Source organism: Limulus polyphemus, unplaced genomic scaffold, assembly GCF_000517525.1.
Source record: "Limulus polyphemus unplaced genomic scaffold, Limulus_polyphemus-2.1.2 Scaffold134, whole genome shotgun sequence".
Classification (NCBI taxonomy): Eukaryota; Metazoa; Arthropoda; class Merostomata; order Xiphosura; family Limulidae; genus Limulus; species Limulus polyphemus.
The window spans coordinates 254,733-268,742 of record NW_013665744.1 but is presented as its reverse complement, the minus strand read 5'-3'; the positions used below and the strand labels follow the sequence as shown (position 1 = coordinate 268,742).

At 34.7% G+C, this 14,010-nt stretch overlaps 1 pseudogene; it reads left to right on the top strand.

The window, feature by feature from the left end:
- Positions 1-11,040, top strand: part of LOC106473769 — a 77,578-nt pseudogene extending 66,538 nt beyond the window's left edge.
- Positions 11,041-14,010: the final 2,970 nt, after the last annotated feature.

Here is a 14,010-nt window from a genome sequence, read left to right as displayed (position 1 = left end):
AGTTCGCTCTCTATCATATGGAGCCCTCCAGTGGCTCAGCGGTAAGTCTGGGGTTTCGATATCCGTGGCGGGCATAGCACAGATAGCCTATTGTGTAGCTTTGTGCTTAACTACAAACATATAAGCTCTTTCCTTTAGGTGTTTGACCGGGTGTGTGTGTGTGACAAGCCATTAGGTACGGATCCAACGTGTAGTCAAATTTGCCAACCATAACGTAGTTTACAATCATGTGATACAACTAAAAATCTTGACTGTGCATTTAATCTACATGTAGATCGGCAACCAACAGGGTCACAACGTAATGACTCAAAGGGGTTGTGGAAGTTTGACTACACTTTGAACTGAGTCACTACCGTATGACTCTATTCGTTACTGATCACTGAGCCATAATGTATTAATTCAACGTATAGTCGAAATCTCGATTACGCTTTGGATCAAAGTGTTACATCTCCGATGACCTTTCATACGCATGGCCTAGTTGTCTAAATAAAAGAAAAATCAACCAAAGTAAACAGATACTGTTAAATTATCTCTCTTTCCTTTTGATGGAGGAACGGGCGTAGCCTATTGATTAGCATGTTCGGGTCTGCGATTCCGATGATTCGCGCCCAGTTGCCTCAAAAACACACTCCGCGTTTAGGACCTTGGGTAGGTTACAATAGTAATGTTCAAATACGTCTTTTTGGCCAGAAAGAAGTGGCCTAAGAGTTGGTTGTAGGTGCTGCTGGATAATTGCCTTCCCCCTACTCTATCAGTTCAAAATTATGAGCAGCTATGCGTAGATAGCCTTTTGATAGCTATGCATGAAAATTTTGAAATAAAACCCTTAGATCTTAAAATAGCTGTTTGCGTTATCTTACGTTAACTTACATATATATATCATTAATATATATTCATGTCAATGAGGTTTTTCTGAGCTGCTTGTATTTAGAAATTATTCGCTGTGCATAAGTAAGGACGACTTAGTATTATAAAATCAGCTAAGATAAGTCGAATCGGGCGTACCGGGTTGCTTACCTAAAGGTCCAAGATTCGAGCTCTTTGTTTGGCGCACAAACCTAATCTACGCGTGTAAGTGCAGACTTCTTGTTATGCATATTACTATACCTCAGAGCTCAAGTAATTTTTATTTATTTTTAGTAACATATTGTGTATTTGTATGATAACAGTCCAATATTATTTTAACAGAAGAAATATCATGTCCTTTTCTTGTCAAAAATACAGTGGCTCTCCGACATGTTTGGTTTGAATTTCGCGCAAAGCTACACAAGGGTTATCTGCCCCTAATTTAGTCGTGAAAGACTAGAGGGAAGGAAGCCTAGTCATTACCACCCACCGCCAACTCTTGGGTTACTATTTAACCAACGAATAGGGAGATTGACCGACACATTATAACGCCCCCACGGCTAAAAGTGCAAGCATTTTTTGGTGGGGTGGGGATTCAAACCCGCGACTCTCAGCTTGTGAGTCAAGCGCCCTAACCACCTGGTCATGCCGGGCCGCTGATATGTTTGGTATCATATTATATCCATAGAAATGGTTTAATAAAATACAACTCTTATTCTAGAATTTATATATATATATATCATATTATTATTATGCGTCTAATTTTCCATGGATATATGTTATTTGTCTATGCATCTAAACTAACTTTTCTTGTGTAGCAAAATACAATAAATAAATTGAAGTAACTTTATGAATAACTTTAACAAATGGGGTAAAAATAGAACAATGTTCTCGTATTCTATTATAAATATATTTTAAAACTACAAGTAGATAGAAATTGAGCCCTCTCCTTAAAAAAATATCCCGATTGTTTTCCTGAGTAATCAGGAAATCTGCATGGCGAAGGACCCACCGTCCCACCATCCCCATGAGGTCAAAATAATAAATGCCTTGTATGACGCGAATACATCTACTCGTGAAAATTCATACATCAACTGTATGTTACTAATATAAAATAGTAAAAAATGTTATTCTAGGTAGGGAAGCTGTATTAAAGTGTTTGCCAAATATAATTTGTTAATGTAAGTATCATTGGTAATGTACTGGTTGGAGCCAATTATACGGCAACCTATGAAGAAAACTCAATGAAATATTTTGTGTTTTTTTTTTTAATATAAAAATCTTTAAAAACATTAAACATAACCATGCATGAGCTTTCATAAAAACTTAACATAACATCATTTGAAGAGTCTAGCTCTCAGAAAGCATGATATTTTATAACATAAAGTCATTTGTAGAGCATAGTTCTCAGAAAGCGTGAACTTTCATAAACACTTCATAACATAATATCATTTCGAGAATCCAGCTTACAGAGAGCGTGAGCTTTTATATAAACACTTCATAACATAATATCATTTCGAGAATCTAGCTCACAGAGAGCGTGAGCTTTTATAAAAACTTCATAACATAATATCATTTCGAGAATTTAGCTCTAAGAGAGCGTGAGATTTTATAACATAATACTGATTTGGAAAGCCTAGCTCTCAGAAAGCGTGAGCTTTCATAAGAACTTCATAATGTAATATCATTTGGAAGAGTCTACCTTTCAAAAATCATGAGATTTTATAAAAACTCCATAGCATAATGTCATTTGGAGAGTCTAGTTCTGAAAAAAGTTATGGTGTGACAACTTCTTCCTCGTGAACTGAATAACAAACAAATTAAAACATGTGAACATTAAAACACTGTTTCTTTTCTCAAATTATGTATAGAAAAAACAAGTGAAGACTTCTAAAGTAAACCTTTATTTACAATATAACGCAAGAAAATAATTTTTATTTTATTTCATGATGCTGTTATAACATCCTTAAGAAAAAAGCATATATTAAATATCTATTCCAGTTGGCCTTAAGAATGCTTTTAACCATACTATTTATATTGTAAAACAGATCCAGCGCTCTAAATTCGAACAGCAACTTAGTAATCCGTCTGTCTTTTTTATCATGTGGTCACGTGACTTAATATATCTGATGCAAATAGTTGGATTGTTCTTAAATAGGGTATGGCCTGAAGACTGTTCTAAGGGATGAGCAAGGATCGTTACTAAATAAATATTTAACTTTCAGTTCCACTTGAGTGCAGATTTTTCCTTTACTTCCTTAAACTTTTGTTGATACAGAATATTCAGTAGAAAACTAAAGTTTATATTAAACTTCATAAGTTTTATTCTTACTGCTTTAATGCTAGTAATCCCAATATACGTCGTACGACTAAAGACAGTTTCAACAAAATAAAACGTATTTTGAAACAACGTTGAAAAATAGATAAAGGATATCGTCGAACTCAATAATAATGATAATAATAAGCACATAAAGTTACGTTTGCATGCTTCAAAAAGTCCATTTTGTCGCAGGGCGCTAGTACAATACGGTGGGTTCGTAGAGCTAGAATTTTGTCACTTACTGTCGGTTTTTTTCAAGTACGAACTGTTTCAATCGTGTCTGTGTTCATATGTATATCTGTAAACACTGAAGTATGAGCACCTATAAATATCATACCTTATTCTTTGATGGTCTCTAATTCAAGCCCAATAAAACAGGAGCAAATCCTTGGTTACTGCTGCATTATTTTACTTTTGGCGGGTGTAGTTTTTCATACCCTGTTAAAACGCCAGCTAATGTTGTTTTTTAACAAACCTACTGTTCCTCTTTGTCTCTTACTATTTACTGAAGAGACAACATTATAGATAGATTGATTTCAGTCCTTGATATTAGTAGTAAACTATTTCTAAAAAACCTCTTGGAAACGAAAATGTTAGATGTTCGTGTCAGAGAATTTGTTATTCTCTTCAACAGGCCAGATGGTTCATCGATAACTATTTATTGACTGCGATTGGCCGTTTTGTTTTTGGTATCTTCATCAGATCAACATTCAACCTTGACTAGCACGGTTATCAAACCATACGTTTCGTTATTAACTGATCCTTTCGTTCACATATTTGGGTCTGATATAGTACTTCCATCAGATAAATCGCTTTGACCTTGTCTCATGGTCCTTAGACCAAACATCTGGAGAATAACTGAAGTTTCATCAGGTCATATATGTTGTTATTAACTGATTAATCAGATTAGATACTTTGATATTAATTGGTATCTTCGTCAGCTCAGACCTTTTGCTGATTGTAAGTATATTCATCACGCTAAATGTTTCAGTATTAAAAGGCACTCAAACATCTTTCTTGCTAAAATGCCCTCCCCCCCCCCGTGGCTCAGCGGTAAGTATGGGACTTATAATACTAAAAACAAATCTGGTTTCGATACCTACGGTGGGTAGAGCATAGATAGACAATTACATAGCTTTCTGCTTATGAACAAACAAATTTATAAAATGTTTTTACTCCTTTAGGCCCCCGACGTTTTTTTTTATATTTAAACCAATGTATTCTTAAAGGAATAAGGTACCTGTGATTTAAGCGTATTTTGAAGTCCATCTCAGAGTATAATAGCTTTCATTGGGTTGCACTCTAAATGATTAAATATGGAAATGAATTGAACAGTACCTGTCAAATAATACTAATGTTACACATTATAGTCTCAAAATTAGATCTTATTCGCTACATATATTGATTAAATACAACAATCCTATATAAAACAGAGTAAAGAAAACTTAGAAAGAAAGAACACTAAAACTAAAAAAAAAAAATATTTTCATGCATCTAACGGCGTTGCTCTATATTTAATTGTTTAAATTTAATTCCAATCGAATTGTTCTTTTATTTATTTCTGAGAAGAAACTTACAAATTCCAAACCTTTTTTAAACCTACAATCCATGTAGCCATTAATGATAAACTGTTTTTTGGTTTAAAATAAAAATATTCAACGATCGATCAGTTGTCCTTCTTTCGTGCAGATGACAAAATAATTAACTTTACGGAAAGAGATTTTGCTTGTTCAAGAGTCGCAAATTGATGTTGCTTTCAAAGTTAACAGCTGTTGTCCGGCAAAGAAGGCAATATCACTTAAAGTTCCGTGCTCAGTAGTTTGTCACCTGACGATTGCATTCCATTTACAGTTATTAAAAAAGAAGTGTAAATTAATTGCAAACCGATAATTCGATATAGTTAGAATGTGTATGGAAAGACAAACCGATGCGATTCTTCGAATGGTTGAAGTATAAAAAAAATCAAAACCACCATATTCTATTATGTATTTTAAATATACTTGAGTGCATGGCTTTTGGGTTTCAGTTACTTTTTTGTTGTTTTTTTTTTGTGCATTTAATTTCATACTAGTGTATTTGACACGAGCTATTTCTCATATACAGATAATGTAAGTTTTGAAACTTTTTTTAGGTGTCACCATTCTGCTTTCTTTAACGGTGTTCATGTTGCAATTGGCTCAAACTCTTCCACCAACATCTGACGCGGTATCGATCATTGGTAGGTTGTTTTCTTAATCTAATGAGGTCCTTTCTAATGGAAGAGTAAATCTGGAAATAATCAGCACAAACGCTTATGGGAGTTTCTTATTTGGAACAATAATTTTATTATATTATAAGTTATAACTTTTACAGTAAGGAAGATTATTTTGTAGAACAAATACGACGTTTCGATCGATGGTGCAATCATTTTCAAGTACACAGGTTTTAACTAAGTAAACTCAAAACGAAATTAATAATTTTGTTACTGACAACTTCTAATTTTTTTCTGATTTAGAAAAAACTTCAAAGCATTATGTCTAATCAAATCTTTGAAATAGAAATAATATTATTCAATATACTACAAACGTTATGGAAAAGTAATATTGAGGACATTATATTTGTGCCTAAATTTAACATACTAGTTTAGGCCTGAAAGAAGTGATTTTCGTCTAATAGATTAGGCTAATGCAAACGACGAGAATAAACGTGAAGAAAAGCGTTACATTCGCATTCAAGTATTAATAGAATTGAGAAACAGATCACTCTTGCTAGGCCAAGCCCTAAGCTTGTTTGATAACGTGAAAGACGTATGTCTAATGTCCTTATTTCATTTTATACTAAAAATGATGTTTGTGTTGGTTAGAGGTTTTAGATTCGAACCCTATTGCATTAACCACATGTTATCTCGGCGTTTGAAGTACATTGTAGTGTGTACACTATAGTTACGCAATAGTAGTTTCAAGAAATGTTTTGATAGAAAACCAATGTTGATTTTTTCATCCAATAATATACCTGAAAGATTCTTCAGCGACACCTATAATGTGGCGAAACAAGAATATTTTTTAAACTTTAAATCTGTTTCTTGACACGAAAACATGACTTAGGAAATATACAAAATCTAATTTAAAGAGACTCCAACTACTTTATTAACAAGCAAAGTATGTCCCTGGTTTCAAGAAAAAAAGACCAAACAACTTTTTTAAGATTTAAAATAAATTATACATCAGATATGGCAAGCAAAGTATGTCCCTGGTTTCAATAAAAAAACAAACAACTTTTTTAAGATTTAAAATAAATTATACATCAGATATGGCAAGCAAAGTATGTCCCTGGTTTCAAGAAAAAAAAGACCAAACAACTTTTTTAAGATTTAAAATAAATTATACATCAGATATGGCCATATCTGATGTATAATTTATTTTAAATCTTAAAAAAGTTGTTTGGTCTTTTTTCCTTCTTGAAACCAGGGACATACTTTGCTTGTACGATGATTATGGTAGCTTTTTCTGTAGTGATGACCGTGGTCGTTCTTAACTATCACCATCGGAACTCGGACACTCATGAAATGCCTCAGTGTGTAAGTATACTTACAAACCTCTCTCTTCTAATGAATGTCAAATAAAAAATACGAAACACTGATTACTTATTTATACAAGTCGTCTATAAACGACTTTTTTAAAGACGTTTGTTGGTTTATTTGTTTTGAATTTCGCACAAAGCTACACGAGGGTTATCTGCGTTTGCCGTCCCTAATTTAGCAATGTAAGGCTAGAGAGAGAAGGCAGCTAGTCATCATCACCATCAACCAATTCTTGGGCTACTCTTTTACCAACGAATAGTGGGATTGACCGTCACATTATAACGCCCCCACGGCTGAAAGGTAGGATGAGGATTCGAACCCGCGACCCTCAGATTGCGAGTCGAGCGCCCTAACCAACTGGCCATGCCGGACCTTGTTGGTTTATGAACTAGGTATACATATTCTAGCAACTAGTTAAGTTACTTGAAAGTTTTACGACGTTTTTATGACATATCACAACTAGCAAACTTCGTAGATTTATTTGTTTGTTTTGCTGTTATGTACAAAGCTACGCAATGGGATATCTACGTTCTGCCCACCGCGGGTATCGAAAGCTGATTTTGAACATTATAAGCCCTCAAACTTACTGCTGAACTGAAGGTGCTTTATCAACTACATTGTAGAAATGTTTACTGGTTGATTCAATCAAGTATAATATCTTTAGCAATATTTTACGGAATACACATGTTTTGTAAAGAAGAAATAAATGTTTTCTACTATAAATTTTTACCTGTACATACTTCTTCCTCTAATAATTACTATTTTTAATTATACACTTTTCCCAGATCTTATGAAAAAGCCTCTAGTGGCGTAGCACCTCCTTTGTTTTATCTTTTTAAACAAACGTTTTACAGGTAATTTTTATTTTGCTAATGCCACCTAGTGTTAGTTACTTTACAATAAATAAATAAATTTTATTTTTTACTGAAAGATCCGGGCATGGCCTGCTGGTTAGGATGCCACTGTGAATTTGAGAATTCATTGTTCTCGTCCTGTTGCCGCAAAATCTTGCTCCACATTCTGGAGCTATTAGTGAGTTATAAGAGTGACGGTCAATTCCTTCTATTCGATAAGAGTAGCCCAGAAATTTGCGGTGAGTGTGTTGACTAAATACCTTCCCTGTAGTCTATCAGTTTAAAATTATGTATGACTTGCGCAAGTAGCCCTCAAATAGCTTTGCGCGCGCGAATATCCGGATTGAACAAACAAAAATTTACTGAGAACTTAAATAACCTAAGTATTTTAATGAATATTTCAGAAAGCACGGACTTTTTAATACAGAAATGAAGACTACAGTTTTATTTGTTAATATGTACAATTTAATGTGTTTCTATGCATATTCAATGTTATTTCGAAACACGTCTTCTTTTGTGAAAGTACTTGGAAAAAGTTAATCAACACATTTTCACTAAATCAAAGACAAACACCTCTGAAGTTAAGATATGAATTAAGCAGGGTTGCATCATTGTTCTCGATATACCTTACAGCGATGCTACATCTAACCACCAACAAGCTCCCAGTTGGAATGGAGCTAAATATCAAATAAACGGTAAATTATTTAACCTCTGCCAACTCAGATCCAGACCAGGACCACCCCTACTTCAGTCGCCAAGCTCCAATACATTGATGGTGCTGTAATGCGTGCTCACTCAGAAGCAGATCTTCAGGCAACTGACGATATTTTTACCGAGGAATAAAAGAAAATTGGATTGGCGCTTAACACTAAAAAACTAAGGTTCTTCATTAATAATTTCTCAGAGAGCAGTCCCCAGCTCCTGCAATTTCAATTTATGGAGAACGTTGAATATTTCTCATACCTTGAAAGTCATCTTTCACGGACAGATGACATCGACGAAGAAGTCCAACATCACCTCATATGTACAAGTCTAGGCTTCAGTCACCTGAGGAAACGAGTGTTTGAAAATCGCAGCATCATATCCGAAAATAAGCTCTTGACTTATGAAGCAGTCATGATCCTCACTTAACTTTATGGAGCTTATACGTGGACAACGTACGGGAGACACCTTAAGAAGATGGAGAAGTATCATCAACGCTGCCTGTGGAAGATTTTTCGAATACAATCAGAAGACAGACGCATCAATATTAACCTCCTTCTATAAGCGAACACCACGATCATTGAGGTGATGACCATCTGACATCAACTTTGCTAGGCTGGACACGTCGTACAGATATCCAATTCTAGACTCAACTTAGTCATGGTGTACACTCAAGAGGAGGGCAAAAAAAGCGATTCAAGGATGACCTCAGGACCAATATGACGAAGGGAAACATTGACACCAACTCTTGGGAAACTATCATCCATGACCACCTAACATGGAGGAGGAGTCTGCCGCTAGGATCTCAGCACCTTGAAACAGTACGATTACAACAGGAGACAAAAAAAAGCGGGAACGGCAGAAACAGCCTGTCACGAATCGGTTCGACAATCCAGGACCACTCGTTCCACTCAGAAACACGCGTCTAAGCTGCAACAGAATCTGTTGTTCCCATAGTGGTTTCTTCAACCATTTTCGAATCCACAGATAAGATCGTCACAGAAGAACATCATCCTCAATTGCGAGGAATTGCCAGCAGTAGTTCTGCTACTAAAGAAGGACTTTTTAAACAGCTCTGCACTTTTATCTAGGGGCTCGTTATAAAAGTTATAGTTTAATCAATATTTCCGAATTGGCCGTTTACACAAGTGTCCCATGAAGCACCTTTCAGGTTGAAAATTAAAAAAAAATAGCGCTATAATTTATGTGAAATCGCTCGACAAAACAACCGAAAATGCAAATAAAAGTTATATTTAACTACTTTATTTAGATTTTGTACTAAACGTGAATTTCATTACCTTTATTCAGAAGATCCTGAAATGAAATACTATGAAATGGAAGAATCGCAAAAAAAAGTAATTCAAGTTCGATAAACGAAGCTTTGTTTGCCAAATGAAGTTTAACTACAAGTGCTAGAAATATAAAATCAAGACTTAAGTTACCAAGTGCCAGAAATATAAAATCAAGACTTAAGCGAACAAGTGCTAGAAATATAAAATCAAGACTTAAGCGAACAAGTGCTAGAAACATAAAATGAAGACTTAAGCGAACAAGTGCTAGAGGTATAAAATTAAGACTTAAGCGAACAAGTGCTAGAGATATAAAATCAAGACTTAAGCGAACAAGTGCTAGAGGTATAAAATCAAGACTTAAGCGAACAAGTGCTAGAGATATAAAACCAAGACTTAAGCGAACAAGTGCTAGAGATATAAAACCAAGACTTAAGCGAACAAGTGTTAGAGATATAAAATCAAGACTTAAGCGAACAAGTGCTAGAGATATAAAATCAAAACTTAAGCGAACAAGTGCTAGAGATATAAAATCAAGAGTTAAACGAACAAGTGCTAGAGATTATACATTAAAAGTATTTTAATTACGTCTTTTTATAACTATTTCAACGCACACAGAAACAAATTAAAACTGATAGATAAACATTTCTGAAGACTTGATTTATTTAGCTTATGTGCTGTTGTTGTTGTTTTTTCCCTTTGTAGATCAAAACAGTCTTTTTAAAGTGGCTTCCGTGGATCTTGCGAATGAATCGCCCTGGACGGAAGAAGAACTCTCGCCACGTTTTTTTCAACAACAAAATGAAAGAGATGGAGAAGATGGAGCGATCTTCCAGGAGCTTGATAGCTAATGTATTAGACATTGATGATAACCTCCGGTTTCATAATAGTACATCTAGCTTTTTGTCAGTTCGAGCAAGCGAAGAAGCTGTTACCAATCACGCATGTGCAGTTACAAGAAGAGAAATAAGTTCAATTCTTCGTGAACTCCGTTTCATTACCAGTCGTTTGAAGACTGAAGACGAGGCCACTGAAATTATAAACGAGTGGAAATTTGCGGCAATGGTGATTGATAGAGTCTGTTTGATTCTTTTTACGTTGTTTACTTTCCTCTCAACCTTTGCGTGCATTTTTACAGCACCACACCTTGTAGCGTGAAGTCTGTAAATAAGGCAATAACCTGATCACAGATTTTTTCAAAACATCGTCGATTCAAAATGAGGACTAAAGAATAATTTAAATAGTGCATCTGTTAACATAGTTTATTAGAAAGATTTTAAGTCAGTGTATTGAATGGTATTAAGGTAAATGCATAAAATTACACAAAATATAATATAGTTGTTATTCAGCCAGAATTCTATCCATGAAATATTTATAAATACCTTTAGAGTGTAATTTTCACTTTCTTAGATTATAGTGTTTTCAATTAGAAGAATTCATAAAAGTAGGTCGTTTTACGACCAAATTGGATTAACAGAGTATTATTCTAAAATGTTAATTATATCGCACATTTCATGGTAATTATTCTACTTTTTTTTAACTGAATTTGGTACAAAACTAAAATTTTCAATTACTAGTCAACTGGATATGTGTATTTTATACTTAAGGCCTTTTTATATCAGTGCTTAATAATTCAAGGCCTTTGTTTTCTTCAAACATGCTAAAGAAGTATGTAAAGTGAGTTGAAGATGAGACGCTCTACATTTTACATTAAACTCTACAATTACGAATCCTGTAAGCACGGAACAAACTAACTAGCAAAGCAATTATGATTGTCTATTCCAAAGTATGATTATTTTTTTCAAAATGCAAATTCTTTGAAGCTTTTACTAATAAAAAAAAAGCAAATATACAAAACATTATATACAGGTATATTAATAAGTTTCGAATGTCCTACAGCCCATAGATCAGCGATAAGTCTGAAGGCTTCTAACGCAAAATATAGAAATTCGATACCCGCGGTGGGCACAGCATAGATAGCCCATTTGTGTAGCATTTTGCTTAATAACAAATAAACAAGAACTTATTAGGCACTGATAAACAAAGGCCTTAAATTACTAAGCACTGAGAAAAAAAGGCTTTACGTTATTAATCACTGATAAAAAGAGCCTTAAATTATTAAGTGCTGAAAGAAAGAAGGCCTTAAATTACTAGGCACTGATGTATATATATGTGTTGATTTTTCTAAAATCTTGACATAGTAAGAGAATCAAGACTGGTATATTATTAGACATATTACATAGATAACCGGTGCAAGAAAGAGAAAACTGTGCTTTGAGAACATATTTAATTTCAAAATTTTTTGTGGTATTTCTTGTGCGATCTATGAAAGGGGTGGATACGATCATTTTTAAACAAACCGTGCGTGAGTAGACGTTAAATCTTACCAGTAACGAGCAACAAAATGTTCAAAGTAATTTTCTCCAGGACCGGTGCTTTATACGGGCAAGCTGGAAGTCAAGTTGTTAACATGCACTTACAACTCTCAAGTTACGGCAAAGTTCGCGCACCGGCAATAACAAAATAGCAAGAAGAGAAAGAAGCGCTAAAAATGTTTCCTTGGAAGAAGGCATTTATTGAGAAATATATACGCGTTTTTGGAGTATTTTCCGGGAGCAACCACTGACAGGACACGTTCTGCATACGTAATAACCACTGTTACATTAGTAATTCTAAATTAACTTGCATGACCAGTTGGATTCAGCCACGTCTAAACAGTTTTTCACTTAATAATAAATTCTGGGGACTTTTGAAGGAAATTAATCATGTTCGACTCAGGTACTTCCAACGGACTGAACAGAAAACCTACTTAAGACGCGTGAGGTTTAATATAATCCTGATGATAGGACTTTAGGTGAAATTGTGTTCTAACATCACAAAGTTTTTATGTAAAATATTCTCCTCCAGTTTCAATCAAGAAGGGCACATAAAATTATACCGTTTTGTACAGTTTTCAATATTTATGAAAGATCCCGATTTCAATTATTTCCGTCAGCTCTTATGGTTTAGTTTCCAGAAAACGGAGTTGCATAAAACTTCTCAAGTAACACAAACTCACAATAACTTTCAAATATTTTTATTGTAGGATTAAGGCGTATAGAAAATCGCAAATTAGCAGCAATAGTTAAAATTCAAAAACGGTACAAGACGTACCTATACATATTGTATTCACATCATACAAAGACACTGACATAGAAATATATATCTTTGAGTTTCAAACTACTACGTAATGCTTTTTCTTAACAACCGTTACTGTAAAAACGTTGTTGTTTTCAGTAGCAGCTTTCATACGTAACCGTTATTTCATTTATTCAATGTTGTAAGGATGAAAAACGACTGTTAATTAAACTTTAAACTATAGTAACATAAAACATGCCGACAAGAAAAATTCAATTTTGTTTTCCGTAGCAAAGGCACTGGATTAGTGTTTTTCTGTTGACATTGCTTAGCTATTTTTATTAATTTGATATACACATAATATTTCTGTACAATATGTCTGGTCCGAGTCGGAAGAACCCACTGTCTCTGTACGAAGTACTTATTGACTGTCCGACTCAGAAATACGCACTGTGTTTGTAAGAAGTTTCTGTTGACTGTCCAACTCAGAAGTACACACTGTGTTTGTAAGAAGTTTCTGTTGACTGTCCACGTCGGAAGTACCCACTATGTCTATACGAAGTGACTCTTGACTGTCCATCTCAGAAGTATCCAATGTGTCTGTACGAAGTGCCGGTTGACTGTCCGAGTCGGATGTACCCACTGTGTCTGTACAAAGTGCCTCTTGACTGTCCAAGCTAGAAGTATCTACTGTGTCTGTAAGAAGTTTCTGTTGACAGTCAGAGTTGATACTAAAAGCCGTTCTCTTTTACTGGTATCTTCTTTTGGTATAGAGGATATATCATGACCTGAAGAATGTCGGAGCATATCTGAACCATTATTTGACAAATGTCTGTGTTTATGTCCATTTATAACGTAACCCCCCCCCCCCGTCATAAAGTAACATAGAGGGTCGGAGTTTGGACCCAACTCTCTTATGTCACCTTCCGAGGTCCATAGTATGCGTTGATCGGGTACGTCCGCTAGTAATGTGTAATGTACACAATGTTCAAAATAAACATTAAACATTATAAAACCTTACCACATTCTACACACTGCTGTTGGGATATCATATACACGCAGTGTGTAGAACGTTTCTGTTTTCTATTACGTGAGATAACGATTTTGTAAAATATGGTAAAATGAGAGATGGAAAATTCTTACATTACAGCGTCATTCCAAAACATTGCGATGTGAAGGAAAATGTTTTTCACCGTTTGTTTCAGCAAGTCTTAAACACAGAATCTAACTAACTGCTTCAAAAAAATAAATAAAAATGGTTGGATTACATTTGCTATCGGCCCGGCATGGCCAACTGGTTAGGGCGCTCGTCTCGCAATCTGA